This window comes from Cervus elaphus, chromosome 9 (assembly GCF_910594005.1).
Source record: "Cervus elaphus chromosome 9, mCerEla1.1, whole genome shotgun sequence".
NCBI classification, from domain to species: Eukaryota; Metazoa; Chordata; class Mammalia; order Artiodactyla; family Cervidae; genus Cervus; species Cervus elaphus.
In genome coordinates this window covers 107,220,089-107,226,088 of record NC_057823.1, presented here as the reverse complement: position 1 = coordinate 107,226,088, position 6,000 = coordinate 107,220,089, and positions in this window count along the sequence as shown.

Genomic DNA, 6,000 nt, shown 5'->3' with positions numbered 1-6,000 from the left:
ACAGAGCAGCTCTGGATATCTAGAAAGTAGGGGATGATTGACAATCTTTTTAATAGACACTACTATCTTGATGAATAGCTCTAACTATGCTTTATTCTTATGCTGCTCGAGATTGAAATTCCAGGGAGAAATAGACTCTGACTGGCTTTTCATAAGTAATGTATCCATTCCTAAGCCAAAATTGGGATGAACACCTTGATTAATGAACCCACAAAGATTGTATGCAACGAGAGGAGGTTCTTCCCCAATGCTGATTCCAGACATTATTACCAGAAGAAGAAGAAATCTATGTTAGGCAGCAAAATAAGAGATGCCTGCTGCAGTATGGGAAGGTATTCTGAGCAGTAATAGCAGAGTCAGCTAGATTGTAGTGGCATCATAATAAAGTGTATATGGTATGAACAAGTTTCATTTGGCTAGCATGGGGCATGTAAATAGCCCTCCCCAGATAACAACAGGAAAGTGGACTCAGCCGGTAGGAGTGTCCCTGAGTGTGCCCGTGAGAGATTTTACCCAATGTCACAAGGCGTAGGCAGCTATCAAATGTTTTAGCACTGAAGAATACTAATAGAATCTGTAGCCAAGGAAACTCAGGTCAATGGCTCTGGGAGCAAACGGAATAGGAAGTTAGATTCAAAATGTAGTTACGCCACTAGTAGGTAAGAACAAATCTTACCTCCGTATTTCCATTCTCTCTTCAGTGAAAGACAAGTCCGATTTCCTAGATATCCATTATTTCTTCAGGTCTTTGGGGGAAGGAGGCAAGACACATGATTTTCTGCACTGCGCTTCATCGCTCGGTCATGTTCAACTCTTGGTGACCCCGTGGACTGTAGCCCACGAGGCTCCTCCGTCCATGGAGATTCTCCAGGCAAGAATACGGGAGTGAGTTGCTATGTCCTCCTCCAGAAGATCTTCCCAACCCAGATACTGAATCCAGGGCTCCCGCATTGCAGGTGAACTCTTTACTTTCTGAGCCCCTAGGGCAGCCCAAGAATACTGGAGTGGGTAACCTAACCCTTCTCCAGTGGATCTTCCCGACCCAGTAATGGCATATCTAAAAACTCCTACAGAGTGACTCAGCATAACCTCTCATAATGACAACCACAGAAGCAAGAATACACAAACCTTCTTTATCCTACTCCATTCGGTTTTGTCTTTCAAACCCCACAATTATCTGCCTCATTGTTCTTTGTACCCAGTAGCCATTCTTTCACAGTTATTCAGTAAAGAAATTTATACATTCATCCTAGCCAAATCCTTGACAAGAATGTGCTCCACATAAAATTGCCAGATGATTTTCAAAGAAGCTAATTTTAAAAATCACACATTTGAAGGTTGATGTTTAGGCTTCACAAAGAGAAATCACTAAAGTAAAATGATGCTCAAAAATACTTGCAACTTACATCTATGACAAAGATAAAAAGGATTCCTGGTCAGAACTACTACTCCTTAGGAATCCTGAAAGCAATATGAGACTCAAGCTGTGAATCTGAAAAGGAATGTAAAGTATTAACAAGTACTATCAATGTACCATCATCATTGCCTAGAAATATTTCCCCCTTGCTTCTGAAACATCATCCATTTTTATCTGGATTATAACAGCTCCTCTTCTGTCTCCCTTGTTTTGCTGGCCAGTGGAATAGATGAGTCATCTCACCATCTGGGCTGGAGGAAAGAGAGATGTATGGCTGAATAAAGCTGAATATTATCTGCATAATGATGGCCCTGCAGTCCAAAATATCTCTCTTTCTCAGTGTCCTCATCTACACTTAGTCTTTCTTCAAAACAAAATTAGGGGGTATTCTACAAAAGCAATTTCTGGCTACTTCTTCCCACCTCTAAGTCAACATTTCCGAACTTTTGGCAGTATAGATCCAGGCAGCACTGAATTTTCAAAGGCTTGTTAATGACTGAAAAGCTTAGATTAAATTAATCTAGCAAAATATTTTAGCACCATATTTTTTGAGATGCCATTCAAAACTCTTCATAACACCATTCCTCAAAAGCAAAGTCAGCACCTGAAGAGATAAATGTCTGTCTTTGCTTTGAGATAAGATTTAGGGTTACACATGTTGCAAGTTTTCAGTTTATCATGTTTGCCTGTCTCTGTGTGTGTGTACGTTTATATATTCTTTGCTAAATACCAGGATACAGTGGAGGAAAAAAAGACATATATCTTGCCTTCATAGCGTTTACAGATGAGTGTGATCAAACATACAGACTATCTGTAGAATACAGATGTATTTCTAAGCGTATAAGACCTGTGTTTAAAACACAAGTAATCAAATTCTGTTTGTGTAAGATTACTTTCTTTTCATAAAGAGTTAATGCAAGCCATATGGTTCATAGCTTTATATTGTTTATATATATAAATATATATATATGCATACATAAGCTCCAAAATCACTGCAGATGGTGACTGCAGCCATGAAATCAGAAGACAATTGCTTCTTGGCAAGAAAGCTATGACAAACCTGGGCAGTGTGTTGAAAAGCAGAGACATTACTCTGCCAAAAAAGGTCTGTATAGTCAAGGCTGTGGTCTTCCCGGTGGTCATGTACAGTTGTGAGAGCTGGACTGTAAAGAAGGCAGAATGCCAAAGAACTGATGCCTTCGAACTGTGGTGCTGGAGAAGACTCCTGAGATCCCTTGGGTAGCGAGGAGATTAAGCCAGTCAATCTTAAGGGAGATCCACCCTGAATATTCACTGGAAGGACTGATGCTGAAGCTGAAGCTCCAGTATTTTGGTCATCTGATGCAGACAGCTGACTCACTGGAAAAGTCCCTGATGCTGGAAAAGATCGAGGGCAGAAGGAGAAGAAGGCGTCAGAGGATGAGATGGCTGGACGGCATCACCAATGCAATGAACAATAACCAGGGCAAACTCTGGGAGATGGTGAGGGACAGGGAGGCCCATCATGCTACAGTCCACGGGGTCACAAAGAGTCAGACATGACTGGGCAACTGATCAACAGCATATGACTTTCCCTGTGGCTCAGCTGGTAAGAGCCTGCCTGCCAGTGCAGGAGACGCAAGAGATGCAGGTTCGATCCCTGGGTCAGGAAGGTTCCCTGGAGGAGGAAATGGCAATCCACTCCAGTGTTCTTGTCTGAAAAATCCCATGGACAGAAGAGCCTGGCAGACTACAGTCCACGGGGTCGCAAAGAGTCAGACATGCTATGTATATGTGTGTGTGTATATATATATATCTTTATTTATTTATCTCCTTATGCTCTCTTTTCAGTTTCTAAAATATGACTAAGAATTTCAGTTATCTGAAGAAACAAGTCTACTAATAAAATAATAGTCTGAGTACTGGCAAGCATTGCTGAGGAAAGGGAACCAAGACTGTGATGAGTCTGTTAACTTATACGAGGTACAGTTGAGGGAACTGGTAATATTCAGCGTAAAAAACAGTTGGCATGTGTAAATAGAATCTCAGAAATTTAGAGCTGAAAGGGATTTTATTAGGATGGCGGTGGTGGTTTAGTTGCTAAGTCATGTCCGACTCTTGCAACCCCATGGACAGTAGCCTTCCAGCCTCCTCTGTCCATGGGGTTTCCCAGGCAAGAATTCTGGAGTGGGTTATTACCATTTCCTTCTCCAAGGGATCTTCCCGACCCAGGGATGGAACCCTGATCTCCTGCATCGCAGGTGGATTCTTTACTGACTGAGCTACCAAGGAAGCCCTTTTATTAGGATAATTTAATCCCAATATTTCATTTTGCAGAAAAAAATGATACAGTAACTTCTTTTAGACTATGAAATTGGCCAGTGAAAAAATAAGGTTTATGACTGGAATCTCACAATAGTTCAATGTTCTTTTTTCGGTTTCATTCTGTATTTGCATGCAGCTGACTTTTAACTTCAGAAATGCTGTCTCCATCATCATCATGATCAGTTAGGCAATCATTGTCATCACTAATATTTGTTGAACGTTCATTCTGTTGGTTACTGATCTACACACTAAATTATTGCCTTATATCTCACAGTAACTCTCTATGGTAGATACTGCTATAGTCCTCATTTTTCAGTTGTAGATAATAAGAATTAGAGTGGTCACCCGGTGAGAAAGAAACAAAGTCTGGAATCAAATATTGGTCTGACTCCACTAGTTAAAATAAAACTTGTACTTCACTCTACTCTGAATAACTAGAGTCATCAGATCTAGGATTCATGAGTGGATGTTATAAGAGAGAAAGTTCATCCTATATAAAGAGGAAACTTTTAACATTACACTACTAACATGTCAGAGTTGGAGTGAAACCCTATTTCAATGAGCTCCTCAAATACTACAAGTATTGAAATGGATCATGGGGAAAGATTTCGGCATTGACTAAGAAGCTGAACCATTGGTATCAACTCTTTCTTCTAAATCCTTGATTTTTTATCTTTCAGAAATCATTTGATATAGTAGTATAGATCTCACAGCCCATTTATCTCTGCATTTTGCTGTTACTGTAGTTCAGTTCAGTTCAGTCGCTCAGTCGTGTCCGACTCTTTGTGACCCCATGAACTGCAGCACGCCAGGCCTCCCTGTCCATCACCAACTCCCGGAGTTCACCCAAACCCATGCCCATTGAGTCGGTGATGCCATCCAACCATCTCAACCTCTGTCGTCCCCTTCTCCTCCTGCCCTCAATCTTTCCCAGCATCAGGGTCTTTTCAAATGAGCCAGCTCTCCGCATCAGGTTGCCAAAAAAGAATCTATTTTCTAAACACATTTAAGCATTCGCATTTCTAAAAGTCATGCTGAACGGTGGTTCTGAATATCAGCTATGTGCTTGGAGGTGGCCATGTATTCTGTCTTTTGACTACCTAGAATGCAAACCTCTTTGCTGTTTGAGGAATTTCCTACCATACAAATCCTAAGTGGAGGCAAAACTTTCCATTTTAGTAGCAGAAAATGCCAGATACCTGCCTTCCTACTCTAGTGGCACATGACTTAGGCTCTGGTAATCAGATGCCCCCTTCAGGGACTTTGACTCAGGAGCTGGTGATGTAAAGCAGCATAGTCAAAGAAGAATTCTTCTGGCAACAAGGGCAATCCATTTTCCAATGCAGAGCTGCCAAGAGCGAAATTCAGCACTAGTGCAGGCTGTCTCATCCAGTGCTCAGTGGGATGGCATAGATACATGACACATCTCTTTATCCATTCGTTTGGTGATGGACACATAAGTTGCTTCCACATCTTGGCTATTGTGAATAATGCATCTCTGAACATTGCGTTGCATGTATTTTTTGGAATTTGTGTTTTCACTCTCTTTGGATACATACCCAGCAGTGGATTTGCTGAATCATATGGTATTTTGAGAAAATCTCTGGTGACTCAGATGTAAAGAATCTGCCTGCACTACGGGAGACCTGAGTTCAATTCCTAGGTCAGGAATATCCCCTGGAGAAGGAAATGGCAACCCACTCTAGTATTCTTGCCTGGAGAACCCCTATGGACAGAGGAGCCTGGTGGGCTGCAGACCATGGGCTTGCAAAGAGTCGGACACGACTGAGTGACTATGCACACAGCGCATGGTATTTCGGGGCTTCCTAGGTGGCACCAGTGGTAAGGAACCCGTCTGCCAATGCAGGAGACATATATATTACCATGTCATCTGCAAAGAGTGACAGTTTTATTTCTACCTTTCAAATTTGGGTGCCTCGTATTTCTTTTTCTTTTCTGATTGCTATGGCTATGACTTCCAGTATAATAAGTCCCCTACATATGAACCATCAAGTTGTGAACTTTCAAAGATATGAGCGTGTATTTGTGTATCCAGTCACATAAGTTAGTTCACATATCTGGCATACATTGCCACGGTATGTGCATCCCCTACAACGGCTGTGGTTTGGTGTACTTTACTGTTCTATAGAGAGTATGGTAGTACAGTATCTTTATTTCAAGCCCAGGATGTCTAGAAGCAAGTGTAAAAGCAGCAGTGATATAGGTGTACTCTAAGAGGTACCAGGCAATAAAGATGGAAACAAAAGTGAAAGTAATTT